Genomic DNA, 24,874 nt, shown 5'->3' with positions numbered 1-24,874 from the left:
CTTTGGCGGGGAGTGTAAAGCTTACGATCAATCGTGTGTGTTCTTACCGATGTGTTCACACCAGGCTGACGTGTCGTGAGCGTGGTTTTGGCGTGTGGCTGGCGTGCAAACGAAAACACTTCACGCCGTCGACATTTGTACTTCTCCGCTTCTCTCTTGCATATGTTTGTTTGTAGTAGTGACATAATTTAATTTTTCGCGTTTTTTTTAGTTTTTAACTTTTTCACCGTCCGATTTTTGTCCCGGTTCGTCCAACGATGTTGGAATATTTAAAAATAAACTTATTTTCATTCTTTCATTCAAAAACACACATTGACAATTTGTATAAAACACACCGAAGACACGCCGCTAGCACGGTGCAATGTGAGTGAATTAAAATGTCGTTGCGAGAGGTGAACACGCCCCGCTCACGCCACGTTGACGCCCCGCTGCAGTGAGAACATGGCCTAGAACGAAGAATGGAAGCTCACCAAAGAAGGCAAACGGGGATAAAAGCAAGACACAGCGGCTTTTGAATTCAAATGAAATAATATGATTTTACGTACAATCGATTGTGCATCCCGTTAAATGTTCGCCCGAAACAAACATGAAATTCGGGCAGCGTAATGAAATCGAAGGTACAAGCTCTTGAAGAAGGCGGCTCTTGCGCTCACAGTTGTTGCACATACATTTCCTGATGGATTCACTAGATTTTTGCGTCAATCGATTAGGGCACTCCATAACAATTTATTACAGTGAATAAAACAATCTATTTTAAGAGAAAAACCTCAACCATTATCTAATTATCTTTGCTCTCATAACCCGTGCAAAAGAAATGCCAAAAGAGAAAGTATTAGAAAATGACAAAATAATCAGGAGGGGAAAATGTAATGTAATAACTCACTACACAGACAAAGTATTGTTATTAAAGTCAATAAGTAATCGAATTAATAAAATGAATTTTTTCATGAATTAATGCTGGCGTTTAAAATCATAATGGCCCAACTAACATTTTGACAAATACTGAAATTTCAGTACCATTGACTTCTGAACTTCTCTAGAGTATAATTCGATTATACTTTTCGCCAAATCTTTGGTTTTTATTAAACGATTTTATTTAGATTTCCCTGTATTTCGTATGTTTGTATGTTTGTATGTTTGTATGTTTGTATGTTTGTATGTTTGTATGTTTGTATGTTTGTATGTTTGTATGTTTGTATGTTTGTATGTTTGTATGTTTGTATGTTTGTATGTTTGTATGTTTGTATGTTTGTATGTTTGTATGTTTGTATGTTTGTATGTTTGTATGTTTGTATGTTTGTATGTTTGTATGTTTGTATGTTTGTATGTTTGTATGTTTGTATGTTTGTATGTTTGTATGTTTGTATGTTTGTATGTTTGTATGTTTGTATGTTTGTATGTTTGTATGTTTGTATGTTTGTATGTTTGTATGTTTGTATGTTTGTATGTTTGTATGTTTGTATGTTTGTATGTTTGTATGTTTGTATGTTTGTATGTTTGTATGTTTGTATGTTTGTATGTTTGTATGTTTGTATGTTTGTATGTTTGTATGTTTGTATGTTTGTATGTTTGTATGTTTGTATGTTTGTATGTTTGTATGTTTGTATGTTTGTATGTTTGTATGTTTGTATGTTTGTATGTTTGTATGTTTGTATGTTTTTATGTTTGTATGTTTGTATGTTTGTATGTTTGTATGTTTGTATGTTTGTATGTTTGTATGTTTGTATGTTTGTATGTTTGTATGTTTGTATGTTTGTATGTTTGTATGTTTGTATGTTTGTATGTTTGTATGTTTGTATGTTTGTATGTTTGTATGTTTGTATGTTTGTATGTTTGTATGTTTGTATGTTTGTATGTTTGTATGTTTGTATGTTTGTATGTTTGTATGTTTGTATGTTTGTATGTTTGTATGTTTGTATGTTTGTATGTTTGTATGTTTGTATGTTTGTATGTTTGTATATTTGTATGTATGTATGTTTGTATGTTTTTGTAATATGTTTGACTGTAGCGCTTTATCACATGAATAGAAATTTTATCACCTTCCTGTTGACCGATCAACCTGAAATTTGGAACAAACCTTTATCTCTGCAGTCATTATAAAACTGCATATTTCATAATTTTAAAAATCTAAGATGGCCACTGCAAAATGGCGGATTACATACTTTCTCAAAACCCCGTTAACATGGGTTTTCCAAAATCCCATCAATTTGGGTATCAGTATCATTGGGTTGATAGGGGAAGGGGATTGCACATTGCTATCATACACGAAACTCTAGAGATGTGAATCATCCTGATTTTCTGGACGACGACATTAGTGTTTAGAAATAATTTACTTCTATGAATTAAAAAGCTGTATAAGCTGTTCAGTATTATTTTATGTTTTAGATTAAATTTAAGAAACAAACAAATACATTAAATGTTAATAATCATTGAACGCGGTCTAGAAGTTTTCATAGATTTGCTCGAACTACTACTGTATGTGGGAGAGTGAAGAGAATAAGAGAACATTTGAGAGATAGTACTAGGATTTTGATTCTTACACTTTCTCAACATTTGGAAACAATTTTCTTCGAAAAATCTAGAAGTAAGTTTTGTACTAATCGAAGTGATTTTTGTGCAACATATTTTTGTCTGAACGGCTTTCTCAATTAACAAAGCTACAAACCTACAAAGATTCATGAATCGCCATTACACCCGTAGAAACCCTCGTTTTTATGTGTTATTTTTGGATGTATTGTTTGGGCATGTTGATTCCATCGGGTCGTACTTTTTAAAAAATACTGTTAATTACACAGTTAAGGTGGCCGTACTCTGTTTGCCCAGAGGGTAAATATTTGACACTTCTTGACAGATAAAGTTGGTTTGATATTTGTACAAACATTATTTTGTTTGCCACTCTTCAATTATCGACAGTGGCTCACCATATTTGCATGGAAAAAAATGACTGAAATATTTAATTAAATATTTAATATTAATATACCGACAGGTTTGACGAACAGATCGAAAAAATATTTTAGGCATCCAATGACTGAATATTTGCGTGTGGGGTTTTGTTTCGAATATACATATTTGATCAGTACACGTTGATCAAATTTTATCTGTCAAAAAAAGTCAAATGTTTGGCATCGGTCAAACAGTGTATGAGCACTGTTAAGAATTCGAAAATCGATGGTGTTGAAAAATGCGGTCCGTTTGGTAGATTTTTACTGAAACTAAACTCTGTCTGACATTCCAGTGATAACACGATAGATGTGGAGTACTTCAATATGTATTTCCGACTGATGAAGAGAGTGATACTGCGTTGCGCTTTGATATTTATAGTTTGGTCAGATCAAAAGCGCGAGAAAAAGCTTTACGATAGGTCAAGCTGACTGTTTATACAAATGGAGCGAGAGTCCAAAAATTAGTGAGCTTTTTCGTCTTGCTGATACTAGGAAAATAGGAAAATTATCTACATTCCTGAATATACGCCGGCCACCGTTGAACATTCCATTTTCAACACTAAATTTACTACGCTTATGTATGATTATGTACAATGATTCGGGTATCTTTTTATGAATGTGGGACAACCCTACAGCCATACAAACATACATGCGAACAGATGAAGTTGAATGAAACCGTTGAAAAAAGGGTTTGGCTATTTTGTTACAGCGGCCATATTGGATTCGAATTTTCCATAAATAGCTGTGATCTGCTGATCAAGCCCCTTCATTTGATAACCATATGACCCATTCCAGCGTGACGTGACAACTGTTTGACTCACTAAAAATAGGTTTTTTTTCTCGTTTTCATATATAAATCAAACGATTTCCAAATAGTAAACGATTTTGAAGTGAAATTGAGAAAATTTCCTACAAGAATATTCAGCTGGAGAATATTCTGCAGTTGAATTCGCTTGTTGCCAGCCCAATACTTTTGTGACGTGACAACACCTGTCTTTTTGCGGGTTCCGACTTTTGAACATCAATGTTGTATTTTCAGTTCCGTTTCAAAACATACAAATAAACTTTGTTCTATTTGGCAATGAAAGATGAACGAAGATTTCTGTATACTCAGTTTTTCAAAAAACTCGCAAGAACCTGCATTTTGACGGCAGGCATTTTGTGACGTGACAACGGGCTCTGTGCGAATAAACAGTCTCCACGAAGCGTTGTCACGTCACACAATCAATAAGTTGTATTAAATAAGATTTTCACCGTATTGTAGAAACGATATACAATTTTTTATGGTTTTTTATTACTCTGAATACTTCTTATTTTCCTCTGAGATCTCCCCTCCCCCTTCCAAAAGTCCATAGAGAAGGGGGAAGGGAAAGGTGGTCCTAACGCAACCGGTGGTCCTTCATTACATTCATTACTTCAAAAACAGAGAAGAAATATGTTAGACCTGTGTGCAAAATGAGTTTTATGTTATTTTAGATTGTGAAACATTGCGAAACAAGACAATTTTAATTGTTTATGGTATGTTCATCTAAATAAGCTATATAAATTGAATCTACCTGTATACATGGTAAGTTTTTATTTGGGAAAAGTTGTGGTGGTCTCAAACCAACCTCCAGTTTTCATATTGTGATTGTTTAACACATTCACTCTGGCGCTTGCCATCAATGACTAGCATAATCCTGATTCATCGAGTGGCGCTCACTGCAGGAGGAACGCATTTGATTTTGCTATCAGAAACTTTTGATTAACTATTTGTATACATCCGCGCACATACATGTGCAAGGGCGTTTATGTTTGCGTGTTGAAGATGACTTTCACTTTGATGTTGACTTTGATCGTTGATCGTTGATGTTTGAGAAAGCATTTGTATGTGCACTTTCTTTGTATAACTCCACGCACGTCGCTCTATGGCTAAGTTCTTTCCACTCAAACATTCCCCTTTATTCCGCGCGGCGAATAAGGTGAGATGGCTCAAGTCACTGCATTCCCGTAGGCGAATGGCGTGACTATAGTTTATCACTAGGTGAGATTTGAATTTTCCTAATTTTACTATAACACCGTTTAATTTGGTGTGCTTTATTCATGAAAACGCAAAAAAAAGTGTTTGTAGTGAGTCAAAATGTTGTTACGTCACACTGGAATGGATCGTATACTTTCCGTGACGTAACAACAACTTCTGGAGACAGTTGGTACGCCTCTATTTGTGGACCGATCTCAACCAAATTTGGTGGGCTGTTGACCTTCTTTGTTTACTCAGAAAAACCTTAGTATAAAAATGTTTGAACCTATGTTCGTTTGATAAACTAAAAAAATGCTCTATTTTTGTGACGTGGCAACGCTTCAAAATACATGTTTTTCAAATGCTCGTTTCTCATAAATTACAAAATTAAACGTAGGTCTACCCACGGATCTTCAAACAAGCATTTAATCACCCATTCAATGGTATATAGACATTGAAGTTTGGTTAACCATGTGCAGAGATATCTCAAGAAACATTAAAAATAGTGAAAATCTAGAATATTTTGAATATAATTATGTAGTTTTTTTAAACTCGCCTCTCTCAAAGGTTGGTGCATAAAAATTAAATTTGTTACAAAAAGTTTATGATATAACTATTGCTTATTCAAATAACGTTCTCAATTTTCTCCTAAAACTAGATTTGAAATTTGGTTCTCTGGTGCATAACCTCATGGAATGGGTCATATTAATTGGGTTTTGAAAAAATATATGATCCGCCATTTTGCGGTGGCGGCCATTTTGGATTTGCCTACCTCGTGTAAGACTTCTACTAGTCAATCCCTTTCATTTGATACAATTTGAAATATTGATGGGGTTTTGAGATATGTAAGCCACAATTTTGTGGTGGCGGCCATTTTGGTTTTGAACTTTTCATGAATAACATACAAATATTGACGCAACATTCTTACAAAACAAATAAATCATTTTATTCATATCATTGTAGTGTACCAATTTTGAATGTAAGTGCTACATAGGTCCGTTTTGCAAGAGCTCTAATCTCAAAATTTGGATTTTGTTGGCAAGAAACAAGATAAGTGGATAAAATACAGTAATAAAATAAAAAAAAAAAGGTTGCGGGTTTATTTCATCTATTAGTTTGGGGTAAAAGTAATACATTGTATTTCTGGTAGCTTGCTTTAGTGATTGATATCTCGTGTAATATCGATCATACAATTTCAAGTTTATGTTCGTTGTAGAGGTGACGTTCCACAAGCAAATTCTTTTGGTGTTTTTTTGTTTGTTCTATTCTGTTATGAGTTACAGAGTGTTAATAATAGTTGACAAAGACAAAAATCGGTACATTTTACACTTTTCCTTTTATAAAGATGAAACTACAAGCCAGATCACTGAAAATGTGAATGGCGTTTGTGGCACTGATACTGTAACAGCTAAATACGTGCAATTAGGTTTTAGGTTTTAGGTTTATTGTAAACAACTGGATCGTTTGAAGCCAGCGATTGACCAGAAACGTTCAGAATTGGCCAACAGAAGAAGTGTTGTATTCCATCAGGCCACACATGTCTATAGTGACTCGCCAGAAACTCCGGGAGCTCGATTGGGATGTTTCAATGCATCCACCATATAGTGCGGACCTGGCACCAAGTGATTACCATCTTTTTCTCGCTTGGAAAACTTCCTGAGTGATGAGAACTAGAGTTTTGCGCCAATAAGGATCAAGACTTCTATGTGAGAGGGATGATGAAGCTATCTTTAGAATGGCAACAAATTCTACATCAAAACGGTGCACATTTGACCCAAATCTGATTTTTTTATCTCATACATTTATTTTAATTAGGTTCATTTAGCAATTCAGTTGTAACAGAGCCGAATTTATCATGTACATTTTTCTCATGTTGTATATTACACATTAGCCATTTTTAGGCGTAAGATTATAAGATTATATATAGAGGAACTGGTACAAATTCGGTACCCCGTGGGTAATTTGGTACCCACCCGGATCTCCGGCGGTAATGAGCGCACTCTGGTGGTGAATAAAAAAAAGTGTTCTGGTAATGTAGTAACAAACGTCAGATGCCAAAAACCCAAAATATCTGTGTTATTTTTGAAATCTTGAAAAATTTTTACGTGCATCTTTTGAAAAATCATTAAAAATCGAATAGTGAGCCGATTTTAAATATTAAAGCTGATTTGGATCAAGAAATTGATGTTCTTCAATGAATTCGAGTAAGTGTATCGAGATTTTAATCACAAATTTAATAGATTTTATTCCAAAGTGAAAATTCGATATGTGGGTAATTTGGCACCCCAATGTAAACATAGTGTTGATGATACACTATGCTAAGTATTGCCTGCCCATGCGAGACTGATTACGACGCTTGCGACTTTTGTAAAGGCTTTTGATTCGTTTTACTTTTTAGTTAGAAATAAATCAAGATGAAATTTGTTCACTTTTTCCTGAAAAAATCGTTTTTTGTTGCTCTTTGTTTTGTAAAATTGCATGCTTTTCGTCAAAGTTGAGTTAATTTACGTAAGAAAGTGCACTTCACTTTTATTTCGTATGAAAATGTCAAAAAATACATTTTCAGTGATTTTAGGACAATTCTTTTAATTTGAAAAACATGGGTTGCCAAATTTATACCCAGGCATCTTGGGTACTCGAATTTGAGTTGTTTCACTTCTATGCTCAAAGCTCCGAGCCAAATCAAGATTTTTGAAATCGGGGAAATGTCCGCAATAGTTCCCTTCATAAGCTGACGTAATATGAAGAAATTTCGAGCATTGGCCAAGAGCTAAGTCCAAAAAAACAAAATGGGATACCGAATTTGTACCAGTTCCACTAAAGGTAACTAATATAAGCATACAAGCTTACAAGATTTCCCTTTCGAACAAAAACACCTTCCACTACGATAAGAAACGTTGGCCCTAATACGATTAAAAATTTCCATAGAGTCGCTATTAAACCGTGGCATTCAACGTGTTAATGTTCAAAAGAATAAATATACCTCAGAACAACATAGGAATCACAGGATAAAGCAGTACATTCATCGTCGACAGTTTATCTTCTCATTGTTATTCACCTGAATGATGGTTTCCACGTGGTTCAAAAGTGTGTTATCATATCGTCTTTTGTGCTGGAGACTACTCTAAGGACGGACAATATGGTATTTTACTTTCAGTTTATCTTCACGTGATATAAAGTTTTGTCGAGCTGGAAACTTACATTGAATGACTTTCGCGATCCATTCCTGCTATTTGTGACTGAATTTTCGCAAATCATTGTGCGAAGCTGCTGGTGTGTCATATGGTTTCTGACAGAGTTTCCAAGATTTCAGTTCAAATGTGGTATGTCCTTTTGAATATTCTAGTCTCTGACAATAGTCTTGACTACATTTCAGTCACAAGCATTTTGTATGAATGTGATCCTCTTCAATGTAAATTGAGGTTTCCAAAGTTCTGTATTATAAAAATGGATTCACTGACGCTTTGTTGTTTTCTGTTCCAACATATTTCCGTCGGTCCAATCAATAGTGAAAAAAGATTTCCTTTGAAGACGGTTTGAAATTCAGATCATTGATTATCCTGCTGCTAACCGCTAACCACTAGCTGTTCGATACCATTTCTCTTTCTGATAAACCGATAGGAGTTAGCAGGTTCTTGCAAAGAGATCCTTTATCTTCACCACATTGATGTATGCAACTCTTTCATGTCGAAAGATAAATAAACCCACATCCACAGGATACGAGAACAAAAAGAACTTTACCAAACAATATGACACCGTTCAACTGAGCAGTGTCATTCCCTTTGCTGCTCGAATCCAGAATCCAGCCAGAAGGGAATTCAACTCGGTCCTGTGCAAAAAAGTTTAAAGTCGAGAGGGTTTAATTGTTGCCGGCAGCCTCTCAAGGGTGGCACCGTCGTAGGAAAGTAGTTGATGATAAATTGACTGAAAAACTTTAGCGTAAGAGAGAGTGTGTCGTTGGCTGCTGCACGTTCCGGTCATGAAAAACACCCCCATAGATATTGCTCCCCACATAGAAATGCAAATCTTTTCTGCACTCTCATGTGGCCGGTCGAGACTGCGAGGAGGGACATTGCGCAATGGTTCACAATGGCAGTCCTGGAATGCGGTGATAACTGACTTGAGTGGGGCAATAAAAAACAAACATGGAAAGTGTATCCAGCGATGTGCTTTTCTATTTGATTATGCGAAGATTTGCATAAAGCTGTTTATAAATGCCAATGTAAATTTTGTTAAGTTACTGACATGATGTTGTTTTTTCTATGAAAAAAGCTGTTTATAATGAATAGGTTGTGGACACAAAGCACATAGTTTCGATAAGCTTTTTCAAGCGCTCGTTCATTGATTGAAAAAATATGTCGTCAATTTCCTGTTTTTTTCTGTATCTACGGTTGATATGAGTGGTTTATATTATTAGCAATCAATTCATGCATCACTTTGCAATGTCGATCGGTTATTTTTAACCAAATGTACTGATGTTGATGTTGCGATCACTAACTTCACCGTTATGATTGTAGATTCAAAGCAATCGCTATGAGCAATCAAATTTGCACATTTAATGGAAACCTCCTACAACCAATATTGGGTATTTATACAGATAATTCCTTTGAGATCCTACTTTTGATCTTTGGCTAAGTACACATTGGTACCATACACTCATCGTCAAATACTTCAATTTACATCAAGTACTGTTATATTCGTAGATAAAACCACTTCTAAGACGCACTAATGGGTTTGTCGAATAAACAAGCTTATTGTTGTTGTTTTTCTGTCTGTTACAAAAATATCTGTATTTAGAAAAACAGAAAACCGAGATTGTCCAGCGCTAGCCACTACTTTTTTCGCATTCCCCAGCAATTTTTGATTTTCGTTTCGAGGTAATAACTCGTTTTTGGAGGAAGTGGTAATTGTTAATCTTAGTATAACTCATGAGTTGCACCGTGTCACCATAAAATTTTTTGATTTATAATTTTCTCTATTCTTTTTCTGATTTTTCATTTTTCCGATTCTTAAATGATTTTCTTCTGTTTTTTCTGCTTTTTTGTTCTAATTCTTAGAATTTTAAAAGATTTTTCGTGATTTTCTCACAATTTTTACCGGAATTTGTTTGTTTTTTTTTCAAATTTTTTTATGCTTCTGTTTTTCTCAACTCTCCTGATGTCTTCTGTTTCTGTTTTGTTTTTTTTTTTCAAATTTGTTCTGATTTTTTCTATTCTTGTGATTGTGATTTTGCGATGTATTTTTGTCCGATTCTCTGTGATTTTTAATGGTGCTTCAGATTTTTCTAATATTTTTTTATTATATTTTCAATGTTTTCAGATTGTTTTCCAATTTTGTTTAATATATGATATTTTGAGATTTGACAATCAGTTTTTTTTAATTTTTTTCGGATCTTTCTAATTTTTTCTGATTTGTTTCTGATTGTTAATGGATTTTTTATAATTTGAAATGATCTAATTTCATCTAATTCAATACTTTTTCTAGTTCTCTTGTTCTTGTTTTGTTCGGTTTTCTTTTATATCTGTTTCTCACACATAAGACTCTTTTGATGTTTTCGGTTTTTTTTTCTGATTGTTCCAAATTTGTTCAGATTTTGTTCTATTCTCGTGATTGTGATTTTGCGCAGTATCTTTTTCTGATTTTCTGTGATTTTTTCTGGTTTTGTTCTTGTTTTCTTTTTTGATTTCTTCTGATCATTAATAAAATGATTTTTTTCTAATTTATTCAGTGTTTTTCAGATTTTCTTTGTGATTTTTTCGATGTTTTCAGATTTTTCTCAAATTTTGTTCATGACGTGATATTTTGTGGTTTGTTATTCTGTTTTTATTTTTTTTCGGATTTTTCTTAAATTATCTGTTTTTTTTTTCTAGGTATGGATTTTTTCCTGGTTTTTTTTGTTCTAATTTTTTAATGTTTCTGTTTTTATTGTTTTTACTAACTCTTCTGATGTCATCTGATTCATTTATCATTTTTTTCAAATTTATTCTGATTTTTTTTCTATTCTCGTGATTGTGATGCATTTTTCCGATTCTGTATGACTTTTTCTGGTTTTTTTTGTTCTAGTTTCATCTTGATTTCTTCTGTTTTTTTCTGATTTCCCTGATTTCTTCTGATTTTTCTATCATTTCTTTTCTGGTCTATTCGATGTTTTCAGATTTTTATTTATGATATGATATATTGTGATTTGTTATTCTGTTTTTTTTTATTTTTTTTTTCGGATTTTTCTTAATTTTGAATTTTGTTTTTTTTAAGAATTTGAAAAGAAAATTTAAAAAATTAATTTTTTGGTTGTTTTGTTCTGATTTTTTTTTTCATTTTTTCTTGTTTTTCTTGACTATCCTGGTGTTTCTCGTTTCTTTTCTAATTTTGTTCTATTTTTGTGATTGTGATTTTGCGATTTAATGTTTTCTGATTTTCTGTGAAAACCAGAAAATTTCATTCAGTTTGTTACTGATTTTCCGATGTTTTCAGATCTTTTAAATTTTTTTTCTTGTGACATGATATTTTGTAACTTGTCATTCTGTTTGTTTTCTGGTTTTGGCGTGGGAGTACGTCTAACCGGAGTATGGGGGGGGGGGGGATAAAATGAAAACCTGAACACAGAACATGCAAGAAAAAATGAAAGATCCCGAATGCGTATAAATCGAACATTTCTTACTGGATCGGAAAGATGTTCGCTTCAATTGATAGGGAATATTTCTACGCTTCTATCGCATTTAATGAAATGTTATTTTTCATTAGATAAACAATTGAATAACTGTAAAATGTTAAGCGTTATCTAAACGCCATAACTACCTCGTTTTGATTGGCCCAATTTACGGTTTCCCCAACACAGCCATCGAAACCAAGCAGCTTAGGGGAAATCGGCATTGCAAATACATGAAAGTATGGGGATTTTTGTTCTCACCGAAATGTGTTCCCAAACACATACTTCAAAACTAAGCAGCGTTGAAGAAATCTGCATTGCAAATACATGAAAGTTGGGGGTATTTTGTTCCGATTGAAATGTGTTTCCCTAACACATACTTCAAATCCATGGAGCGTGGAAAAATTTGCAATGCAAGTCGGAGGTCATTTTTTTTGTTTTTCCTGACTATCCTGGTGTTTTTCGTTTCTTTTCTAATTTTGTTCTATTTTTGTGATTGTGATTTTGCGATTTAATGTTTTCTGATTTTCTGTGAAAACCAGAAAATTTCATTCAGTTTGTTACTGATTTTCCGATGTTTTCAGATATTTTAAAATTTTTTTCTTGTGACATGATATTTTGTAACTTGTCATTCTGTTTGTTTTCTGGTTTTGGCGTGGGACTACGTCTAACCGGAGTATAGGAGGGGGGGGGGGGTAGGTTAAGTGAAAACCTGAACACAGAACATGCAAGAAAAAATGAAAGATCCCGAATGCGTATAAATCGAACATTTCTTACTGGATCGGAAAGATGTTTGCATCAATTGATAGGGAATATTTCTACGCTTCTATCGCATTTAATGAAATGTTATTTTTCATTAGATAAACAATTGAATAACTGTAAAATGTTAAGCGTTATCTAAACGCCATAACTACCTCGTTTTGATTGGCCCAATTTACGGTTTCCCCAACACAGCCATAAAAACCAAGCAGCCTAGGGGAAATCGGCATTGCAAATACATGAAAGTATGGGGATTTTTGTTCTCACCGAAATGTGTTCCCAAACACATACTTCAAAACTAAGCAGCGTTGAAGAAATCTGCATTGCAAATACATGAAAGTTGGGGGTATTTTGTTCCGATTGAAATGTGTTTCCCTAACACATACTTCAAATCCATGGAGCGTGGAAAAATTTGCAATGCAAGTCGGAGGCATTGCAAATTCATGCAGATCGGGGGTATTTTAGTTTCGACTGAAATGTGTTTCCCTAACACAGAACTTAAATCCAAGACACGTGGGTAAATTGGCATTGCAGATTCATGCAAATCGGGGGCATTTTTGTTCCGGCGGAAATGTGTTTCCCCAACACAGACTTCTGAAGCAAGGTGTCTCAGGAAATTGGCATTGCAATTTTTTGCAATTCATTTGTTCCAACTGAAATGTGTTTACCTAATACAGACTTCTAAGCCAAGGTGTCTGGGGAAATTGGCATTGCAAATACATGTAAATCGGGGGTACATTTGTTCCGACTGACATGTGTTTGCTTAACACAGACTTCAAAAAAAAAGATGTCTGGGGTAATCGGCTTTGCAAATAAATGCAAACTGCGAGTACTTCTGTACTGGCTTGCCTTTGTGCAGACTAGAATATGTTTCCTCAACACGGTCTCCTAAAGTTAGGAACCTGGGAAAATCGTGCAGACACTGGAGACAAATGAACTTTCAAGATTAAAGCTTCTATAGTACAAAAAGTGGCAGTTGAAGTTGTTGATTCATGCAAGCCGGGGGATACTTCTGTACTCGCATTTTTTTTGCACTTCGAAAAGTGTTTTTCTAACACGGATTACAAAAGCGGTTAAGAACACAACGCTTTGGCTCGGTTATTCAAGATTGTATTGAAGGATATGCTTTCATATCTTCAGCTCACTGAATTTCTACGCATACCATTTCATACCATAGGCAAAATGCTTGATAAACATTTTCAATATTTTTAAATTTTTTCAGATTTTCTCAGATTTGTTCTGATTTTTTTTTGTTTTGTTTTCATTTTTTCTGATTTTTCTAATTTTTTTCCAGTTTTGTTTATTTCTGGCCACTACTTTTTTTGCATTCCCTAGTAATTTTTTATATTCGTTTCGAAATAATGACTAGCCTTTAGAGGAAATGGTTATTGTGAATCTTAGTACAATTCATCAGTTATGACAATGTTACTATGAAATTCGGTAAGCATTCAATGAGTGAATTTCTACATTATTTTCAATTCAAGGTGGAAAATTAAAATCTACCGCAAGTGCGACTGTCTAACACAAACTTTATGAGCAGACAAGCGCATTCATTGTGTTTCCGGTGTTATTCATTCACCATCCCCCTAGAGAATTTTAGAACCATAAAGATATGTTGGAATACGGCTGCCCAGCAACATATTCCCCATTATCGCATATCGTTCACAACAAACCGCTTTGCGGAAACACATAATGAAATTCTACTGAAAACAGTAATTTTGCACCAAGTCAACATAACCAACTGACAAAGGGGATTCCATCTTTGTCCGTTGATAAGGAACGTCTTTTGCAGGTTTGGCATTCAAATTGCCATCGCGAATTTATCATTCAATTCTGTTGAATGGAAACGAAGACATTGATGATGATGAGTATAATGATGATAACGGCAATGACGAAAAGGATACCCTTCGACCGTTCATGTCTGGAATAACCGTCGAGTCAACCATTCTCCTCAGAGCCGAGAAGAAAGCACAATTATGCAAGATTACTCGCACTTGAACAGTTCTATTGCGTGACGTTGAGATAATTTGAATTCCTCTGGTTATCACAGTACCTGAAACGAGAGCAGAAAGCAATAAATTAGTGTTAAAATCTAATGAAACAATTACGGGTAGAAATATAAGACGATAAATTTCGGTCACCCGAAAAATCAACGTAGTAAATCATTATTAACGAGACCGTTTGCTTTCTGTTGAAATGAAAATGAATAATACGCCTTTAAACCTTTCAAACGATGTTAACGAATCGCATTTTATTTCCCTGACACCTCACGCTGTTGCCAAGAATGATATTGATTTGCTGGATTATGAATGGAGTGGTAACTGTTTACAGTCATTATTCATCGAAAATCGATTACGACGGCTTTACGGTGGACTTGTTCTATTTGAGAGTCTTATAATAAATTCATGAGGGGACAGTAATCGTATCAATCGTGCTTAGCGAACATTTCCGTGATAGGCACATTTTTCAAGCGAAAACATAAATGCTCCTATAATAATCCTTGTCGTTTTTATCCTTCAGAACCATCACGTGACTCAATCATAACCGAGTTCACACAGCTACCGAGGCGTAAGATTTCCACAACACAGTTATATTGTATTCGGAGCAACATTTTTCTGACAATTTCATTCCCTCTGTGAAACAGCCGCCCAACAAATGGCAGCGGGCTATAAAAAATTGAACGATTTTGCTCTGCATATTACTGAAAAAAAGGAAACAAGGAACGCCGTTTTCGTGAGAGTTTGAGAGACGGATTTGTACCCATTCCGGCGCTCGCTGCTACTGTAATGATTTACGGTCATAAATTCAAGTTGCTATATTTCAATGATTTCTTCTGGTGGGTTTCGCATATCAAAATTTACTCTTGTTTTTTTATGTTTCAAGTAACGATTTCATCCGTCCTGTCTGGATCCAGAATAAACATTTCGGTATGAACTGTTCATTCTCATCCGTTCCGTTGCATCCCAATGAAATTATTTCGCGTTTTCCTCGGAATGTAGCAACTCAATTTCGGATGTTTTTTCATGTTGAATTTCCAGAGAATCTAGAGAGGTTAGTAACATTTTCACATTTACTATTGAAGAATTTAAATCAAAAAGATAGATTTTTGACAATTCTTCTTCGTCGTTCAAGGAAATAATGAATTTCAGCAAACGGTACAGATCCACTCTTAAGCATAGAAATGGAAATTTGAAACTGATGAAGCTGGCGTACAATTACGCCTTCTGGCACCCCTATTTTCTTAATTTTTTTAAATTTTTGAATTGAGGGGCTCAAAATGAAAGGGGTGTAAGAGACATAATCGATTTCTCTACATCGACTCTCTCTTTCCGTCATACCTTGGCTGCAAACTCATTCCCAGCTGTATTTGACAATGTGGAAGATAGGTCAGAACCTCATCTATCGGATTGTATAGCAAACTTAAATTGGAACATTTTTGCAGTTGAGTTGAGGGGCTTAGAATGCAAGAAGTGTGAGTGATTTGATCGATTGCTCTCCATAAACTTTTTCTTTCGTGAATAACTCTGTGCACAAACCCGTTCCAATTTGATGTTGCTATAGAAATCGATAATTGAGGTTCTGACCTATCATACACATAGTCAAATAAGCTGGGAATGTGTTTGCAGTTAGGTTATGATCAAAGGAGAAAGTCGCTGAAGAGAAATCGATCAAGTCGACACCTTGCATTCTAAGCCCCTCAATTAACTTGACGGTTTTTCTGACGTAGGACTTCGTCTTACATTAAGGGTGCCAAACCAGAAAAAAGGTCACGTTTTTATGAAATAAAGTTAAAGTTAATAACTATTTTTGTTGCGAACGGATTTTAAGGTTTTGCATACCAATCGAATCGGAAATTTTCTAGCATTTGTTTGATATGCTATACATTACAATCCAATAGTCTGTATATGGTTGAATTGATGAAAATTGGAAGCATTCCCATTTCCCCATACATTTGGTCTGTCCATTTGTGTGCTCTCCCGAACAGAGCTATCAATAACGAGCAACTTATGCAACCGCTAGAATAGAAACAACGAAGGGGAATAGCGAAATGAGAATATTTGCGAAGTAAACTCCACCCATGCATAGTAAGTAAGCTGTCGCTAGCGTATAAGTATTACGTCTCCTCTGAGGAAAATTCTCAGAATATGTCTGTGCCCGAAATAACAAATATCGCTTATTCTGCTCGTTTTGTGTTTTATGTTTCCCCTCGAGTTGTGAACGCTAGCGAATATTTCACTTGAAGTGCATCTAGCGTTGCGCGAAACTTAGAACTTGCTCATTTCTAGTACATGTAAAGAGTTATATATGAAATTTCGACGTATTCGCAAATATAGTATCCGGAATGATAAACCAACAAATTTAAAAAAAAAAAAGATTGCGTAGTCCTACGTCCTAAGCGGTCGTGTCTCGGATACAACCCCTCGATTTTTTTCTATTTGTGAAAGTTGTCTTTCCTCTTTGTCTCTACCCGTTATCAATTCTAGAACAACATCAATTTTTCAGATTTTCGTGATTTTTGTGATTTTCATAATTTTTCCAGTATTTTTTTTATGTTTTCTTGATTATACTGATATCCCTGATTTTTTTTTCTTTTTCCTGATTTCTTCTCTGATTTTTTCTCCTTGTTTTGATTTTTTGATTTATTCTGATTTTTTATTTTTTCTAATTTTATCTGATTTTGTTCAATTTTTAAAAATATTTCTTCTGCTTATTCCTGATGGTTCCGATGGTCCTGATTTTCCTGATTTTCTTCTGGTTTCATTTGATTCTCCCTATTTTTTTTTGATTTTGTTTTGTCCTTTTAGATTTTTTTCTGATTTTCTTCGTTTTCTTTATGATTTCATGTGATTTTTTCAAATGATTTTTTATCTGTTTTTCTTTGTTCTGTGTTCCACTTTTTTATTTAATCCGATTTTTTACGTAGGACCACGTCTTTCATGTAAGTTCAAAGTTTCGAAATCGAGAGCGTTACGCCGGAGCAACAAGATTTTAAACATTAATACCTCCTAACCAACAGAATAAAATCGTACGATATGTCTACGTATTATTCGTTGTTGCTTGTTGCTTGTTTCCTGTTTCGTATACTTGTTTCAATAGCTCAAAATTTGCTTTGAAAGCAATCTACTAAAATCACAAAAATCTGTATATAAGCGGATGCCAGCTCGGCAATCCATTCGCTCAGAGGCGAATGAACAGCAAAGCTCAAAGCTTTTTAAAAACGAAAAAGCAAAGCAAGGAAATCCAATCCATCTTTTGCTTTCGCATGGAGTGGTCATGGAAAATAGTTCGCTTATGAATGCGCCGGACTGAATGGATTTCCTTTCGCATACATTTGCTAAATCGATTAGGTGTCCCTTGATAAAATCGCGACCAAGAACATCAGTTTTTATTTTCCAAGTACGCGGAGAGGTCATGAAAAATAGTTCGCTTGCGAATGCGCCCGAGCGAATGGATATGTTTTTTCACTAGGTGTTCCCGTGATGAAATCGTATTCAATCAGAGCAACCTGCGAAATCAGGATCGTGCTTTATAACACTTCTCGTTTGTTGTTTGTTGAGTAAACACCGTTTGCCGGAGAGCGTCGAGCGGGAATTAATTGTCTTTCTCAAGACATGTAGAGGAGTTAGAATTATGTTTTTCACAAGAGCTCTTTTCCGGGCTAGAGGCAAGTGAGCTGAAATTGCTTAAACCTTCTGTTGAATCCGTGCCTTTCGTTTCCTACGTTGTGTTGTTCTTGTTTGCTATTTTTCAATCACTTCACTTTTCTTTCTAACTTACTTTCAAATTTACTTTCTCCTCTATTATCAATTTTCACCTTCTTCACTATTAATAAAAACGTCCTGTCCGATTGAATGTTTTGTGTGAACTGTCTATCAATTTATTAGAATATTTAAACATAACTGACTAGCAACCCTGCTTTTTCGCCGGTGAGTTATGTTTACATAAATGCTGGTTTTTTATCCCTAAAATCGGGCGAAATTAATTTTGCATGCATGGGCATACAAACACTTTGCATAGTGGGTCATCAACACCTTCTTTAACACAAAAACAAAAAACCAAAACGGACTAGTTTCATCAGTAGAAAGCACAGAATAAATATGAATTATACATCCATGAAAAAATCTAAAAATTGAAAAACAAAATCAGAAAGTATCAGAAATTTGAAATATTAGAGAATATCAGCAAAGATCAGAAAAACAGACAAAAAGGAAGAATCAAATGTTTTATCTAGACAAATTGAGAAAAAATCTGAATCTGAACAAAAGACTGGTAAAAAAATTTGAAAATCTGATTTTTATTAATTTCTTCAGATTTTTTCTCATTTTCAAATTTTTTTTCTAATTTCATCTGATTTTTCTGATGTTTTTTTCTGAGTTTTTTCGGAAGTTTTTGTAGTATTTTCAATGTTATTTTTTTTTTATTGTTAAATATTATATCTGTTTGTTTTTTTGTTGTCTTGTTGTCTTGTTATCTTGATATCTTGTTATCTTGTTATCTTGTTATCTTGTTATCTTGTTATCTTGTTATCTTGTTATCTTGTTATCTTGTTATCTTGTTATCTTGTTATCTTGTTATCTTGTTATCTTGTTATCTTGTTATCTTGTTATCTTGTTATCTTGTTATCTTGTTATCTTGTTATCTTGTTATCTTGTTATCTTGTTATCTTGTTATCTTGTTATCTTGTTATCTTGTTATCTTGTTATCTTGTTATCTTGTTATCTTGTTATCTTGTTATCTTGTTATCTTGTTATCTTGTTATCTTGTTATCTTGTTATCTTGTTATCTTGTTATCTTGTTATCTTGTTATCTTGTTATCTTGTTATCTTGTTATCTTGTTATCTTGTTATCTTGTTATCTTGTTATCTTGTTATCTTGTTATCTTGTTATCTTGTTATCTTGTTATCTTGTTATCTTGTTATCTTGTTATCTTGTTATCTTGTTATCTTGTTATCTTGTTATCTTGTTATCTTGTTATCTTGTTATCTTGTTATCTTGTTATCTTGTTATCTTGTTATCTTGTTATCTTGTTATCTTGTTATCTTGTTATCTTGTCAAATTTTTTAGAGAGAAATTCACAATCGGAACGTACTGTAGAGGTGAAACTATTTCTTCCGCTCATTTCACACATAAAATGAAATGAAGCTGCATCGACTACTATGTAACGCGGGGATGTGTAACTAATTGAACACGTTTTCCCTCATCGGAGGAGTCAGTCGTCTGGAATATTTCACCTTTAGCGAAACATATACCCGGAAAACAAATATCAAACGCCTAATGATGCTCATAAACATTCTTCCCTGGTGGCAATATAGTTTCCAGACACTCCATGTGTATATGCTTTATTTCATCGGATTAAATGGTCTGGCTTCCACAACGAACCCTCGAGTTGAATATCATCTCTCTTTCTGTTTTTTTTCTTTCTCTTCTGATTTTGGATTTATATAACAAATATCTTTATGAAACAACTTTCTGTGGGATCTAAATCGATTTGGTGACATCTGCGACGATGAGTGGAACAAATCAATTTTAAACAACAACAAAACATACACCCTGAGCTTTCTAAGTGGCAGGATTATCCAAACGACGATTATTCACGAACACGTGTACCGCATTTCCGTTTCTTTTTTCTTCTCGGAAGAGAGATTTGCCCCAAGATTATTATTATATGGGATTACATGACACATTGAGCCAAGTATTAAGGCTCGCTAATGGAATTCGTTTGCCCCCAAGGGGCAAAGCGCTGGAAGCGCGAATACTAGGAAAACCGATATATCATTATCTTTCATCGCGACGGCTCGATCCGGATCGGTTTATATGATGAATGTTTACCACATTGTGACAATTTCGCGAAGTGGCCTTCGGCAGCAACTCGATAGAAAAAAAACAAATTAATATTTGCGATGTAAGTATTCGTACGCAAAAACTCGAAATTCAAGCGAACGATCTCAATCGCCGTCCTATTAACATTCGCATTGGAATAATAATTGTGAATGTTGGACGAAGATTCTAGCAAGTACCAATTCCAAATCAAATTGCCTCTCTTGAGCAATTTTTATTATTTTCGTGTGTCTTCGTGTCCTAGGATCCAATTTGGCGGTACCTTTTTTTTGCTTTTTTTTCGTCCCCGGGCCATTTGTTTATTCGCCGAAAGTGGAGTTTGAGCCACGCGCAATCAGCGAAGGAAGATGGCAATCATGGGCCAGACGGAATTTATAATCGTGCCCAATTAATGTCAAGTGTACAGGGGGTAAACTAATGCGGGGGCAATTTGTTTTCCTGATTTCTATAGCGATATTAGATTTGCTGGGAAGCCATGAATGTTTTCTTTTTCAATCAATCATCAGAGACATTCAAACTAAATATGTTTTAGCCAGATGTGAACATAATTTAAATGTAACAATAAATCTGTTAATTTCATACAACCTAATTGAAACGTGGATTCATGCCGCGAAGTACAATGGATATTCAACACAGCTACCCTTTCCATATTGAACCGTTTCGAACGTGCTCAGCGGAAATTATCATGCACACATCCGTCGGCTTGAAAAATCTACGCCGGGAGAACAGTGAAGCGATGAGGGAGATATGACACACCACATGGCGGGCAGGAAGCACTCGGAAGCATGCGTCGTCACTCAGACATGTCACGTGGAGATGACGAATATATTGGGATTTAATAAATTTATGCGGATCCCCAACTTCATTCAACACAAGTGTTCGCCAAAATCAATATTCAGTGACGATGGTATTTCATCATTTCTAACCAAGGTCTCGACGATGAATTTCCATGATCTATCAACGAGTATCTCCTGAAGCCACCTGTTTTATTCTCACAATGTCAGCGTAAAAATAAATGGTTCTAAAATATACCATTCGTGACGAGCGGATCGATGTAATGAGTGTATGTGCCCTGATGTGGCACTCGAGTAAAGTTTTAGGGTAGCTTCGTAGCAACTATATCAATAAAGCATTATGCAGAATTACAAAATTGGCCTTATATTTTGATTTCTAACTTTACATTTTTTGTGAGTTACATCGAAGAAATCAAGAAAGCATGAACTTCACTGTAATTATCGTAACTGTTCATCATTTATCGATCTACCCTAATAATATTGAAGAAACAAACTTTGCATGGAAATAAACACCACATTTCACATATCTTGTTATGGAGGAACTAGTTCATGTGAACTATCGGGGAGTGCCCATCTGCTTTTATCATGTATATTTTATCACTAATTATAGAGTGGAGTTAAATTATCCAACTCGAAGAGTTATTGAAAAGCACCAATGTCGTCCGATGCCACCCTCGCTCACGCAATCCTTTTTGTTTTACATTATTTGTATTTTTTGTTCGAGATATATGCAAAATATGGAACCACAGAAAAGCCATATGTAAAACACAAATAAATCATCCGTAATCAAATACCGATGCCATACGACGTGAAATTATCCCGAAAATCATGCAATCACAACATATCACAGTCCCGTCATTATTCACACCAGCAAACATTAATCTCACCAATGTTCCCGCAAGGCAACCGAGTTCAATCAAACCGATCCGTATCATCTTGGCGGCTTGGTATTACTCCAAAATAAACACTCATCATTTCTCGAATCGCTCCGCCGGATACGGCTCGAGACCGTCCACATATCAAGGAACGGTTCGTACAGCGTTCTCTCTCCCCAATTGAAAATCAATTTGAGGGAAAAGGAAATTAACAAATAATTCCATTTTTCTGATTTCACCTGCAGACATGAACAGCGGAATCCACCGAGAGGACCGACTGGACCGCGTTCTACAGATCTTTCCAGCCCCACCCTCCCCCATGTGGGGATGTGAATATGACGAATGATGAAAATTTCATATGGCTCGTGTGTGTATTTTTTTGTAGGTCTTTTTTTTACGACTGCATATGGCGCCGGAAAATGGAAACAGGTGTGACTTCGGATCATTTGGTGAGTTGTTTCAATTGATTCGTTGGCTTTGAAAAATGGTTTCGTGGCTGAAAAAATCAGTTTTGTTCGAACGAATGCTGTACAGCCTAGAGGACCTTCAACCAAGGGATGGTGCTTTTGCTATAATTAAGTGCTCTACAAAACATTAACAAACAATTACTAAAGAGTAAAATGGGGGTCTCCGTAGCCACATTGGTTGCGCGTTCGCTTAGTAAGCGATCGATCGTGAGTTCAAAACTCAGGGCCCCCATTGACCATCTTTGTATTGTTACAGAATAACTACGTCCACGCAACAATCATCAGCGATGGAGATCGATCCACGGTCGAAATAAGATCGATTCATCCATACAACTGCTCTGCTCTGCAGAAATATCGGGCTGCTGTTCTATAAATAACTCAACAATGGATCAACGACTGTCTCCGCTGTTAGAGACGAATGAACTCTCAGAGTTTAAAGTCTCTCTAATTCAATACCTTCCTTCCTTCCTGTCTCCGCTGTCCAGTCTTAACTGTGGATAATGGAAGAACAGATAGAAAACTCTTTCGCCTAAATGGCTACTGTGTAAATATGTACCATTTGCAATGGTATAGAAGGGAATATTCTAACGCCGAAAAATGGCAACTGTGTAATGTGCTAATTATAGATATGATAAATATGTGACATGTACACGATTAAAATTCGGCTCTGTTACCGCTAAAATGCTAATGAGCCTAAAATAAACAAAAGGGATAAAAAAAAAGAGTAAAACCACGAAAACTTTCATTCCAATACAGATTCATGGGTTGATACCCCAATATAGTACAACATGCTTTATGGAATCCGTAATCGCTTTAAGACTGGTTTTTCATATTAGGTGTGTGAATTTATTCCACTCGTTGTTCAATAGTCAATGTCATAATTCAGCAATTCCATGCCAAACCGATATAGTGGTTCTCAGATTTTCGTCAAAAGTGGTAGTTTTGTTCTTTATCGCAAATTATGAGACCCATATTTTTTTTTTTAGTTAGGGTGACTTCCATTGATTTCCATTTAGGGTGTTCAAAAAAAACATTTTTTCGCATTTTTTCCAAAAATTCATAACTTTTGAACTGCTGGACCGATTCAGATGATCGACATATCAAATTAAAGCCAATCACCTGGTCTTTTAATACTATACCTGCAAAAAGATTGAATTCTGCTCTCGTTATTATAGATTGTATTCGTTTTTTATTGTTTTCATAGTCTCGGGACCAAAGGCGCTATAGTTTTTTATATTTTTTTCAGAAAAGCTGAGGATTTTTCACACAACATATCTTGAAACCAGGGAAGCGTTTTTTTCTGTTTATTAATTAATGATTTTTTGAGTTATGAATGGTCCAAAAATTCCCATTTTCTCCAATACAAAAAATCATAACTTTTGATCTACTGAACCGACTCAGATAATCGACATATCAAATTAAAGCCAATAAGCTAGTCTTGTTTGAAAAAATATTAAACTCTGAATGAAAATGGATTTTGTTTTTTTTTATCCATTTGTTTATTTTAGGCTGATTAGCATTTTAGCTGTAACAGAGCCGAATTTAACATGTACATGTCACATGTTTATCATATCTGTAATTAGCACATTAGACAGTTGCCATTTTTCGCCGTTAGAGTATTCCCTTTTATACCATTGCATATGGTACACATTTACACAGTAGCCATTTAGGCGTAAGAGTCTTTCCTCCTGTTCTTCCATCACCCAGTTAGACCGGACAGCGGAGACAGTTGATTGATCATTGTTGATTTATTTATAGAACAGCAGCCCGATGTGTCTTGCAGAGCAGAGCGGTTGTATGGATGAATCGATCTTATTTCGACCGTGGATCGATCTCCATCGCTGATGATTGTTGCGTGGACGTAGTTATTCTGTAACAACACAAAGATGGTCAATGAGGGCCCAGAGGTTTGAGCTCACGATCGATCGCTTACTAAGCGAACGCGCAACCAATGTGGCTACGGAGACCCCCTGGATTTTGTTTTCGTAATTATTGATTATATTTGTTTTTTATAGCTTAAATCGTTTCGGGACCAAAGGCGCCATGTTTTTTTATATTTTTTCCTGAAAGCTGAGTTTTTTTTTCACATAATATATCCGAATACCAGAGAGGTGTTATTTTTCGTTTTTGAGTTATGATTTTTCAAAGTCAACATGTTTTCAGTTTACGTTCAAAATTTCTATGCGACTAGACTGGATGTATGTGATTATAAACCAATTAATTGGCAAATGTGTTATTTTTTCCAAAAAAACGTAGCTAGTATACTTTAATTTGATATGTCGATCATCTGAATCGGGCTAGTAGTTCAAAAGTGATGAATTTTTGAAAAAAGTCATTTTTGGCAAAAATTACTTTCTCGTAAATTATGTCAAAAACGAGAAAAAACACGCCTCCCTGGTTTCGAGATATGTTGTGTGAAAAATCCTCAGCTTTCCAGGAAAAATATAAAAAACCATATCACCTTTGGTCCCGAGACTATGAAAGCAATAAAAAACGAATACAATCAATAATAACGAGAGCAGAATTCAAATTTTCTGCAGGTATTGTATTTTT

At 35.0% G+C, this 24,874-nt stretch overlaps 2 protein-coding genes across 2 annotated transcripts in view; both read right to left on the bottom strand.

Annotated features, from left to right (window-relative positions):
- The window catches only part of LOC129774716 (CD63 antigen-like), a 208,572-nt gene that overhangs the window by 137,868 nt on the left and 45,830 nt on the right, over positions 1-24,874 (bottom strand). The gene's annotated exons all lie outside the window — the stretch shown is intronic.
- LOC129774717 (dynein axonemal light chain 1-like) overlaps positions 1-24,874 on the bottom strand; it is a 107,202-nt gene that overhangs the window by 37,144 nt on the left and 45,184 nt on the right. Inside the window, exon 2 of the mRNA XM_055778610.1 lies at positions 14,251-14,399. The gene's annotated coding sequence lies outside the window, so the exon portion shown is untranslated. The remainder of the gene's footprint in view (positions 1-14,250; positions 14,400-24,874) is intronic.

Source organism: Toxorhynchites rutilus, chromosome 3 (genome assembly GCF_029784135.1).
Source record: "Toxorhynchites rutilus septentrionalis strain SRP chromosome 3, ASM2978413v1, whole genome shotgun sequence".
NCBI lineage: Eukaryota > Metazoa > Arthropoda > Insecta > Diptera > Culicidae > Toxorhynchites > Toxorhynchites rutilus.
The sequence above is the reverse complement of the archived record's forward strand: the minus strand, read 5'-3'. Positions and strand labels throughout refer to the sequence as shown.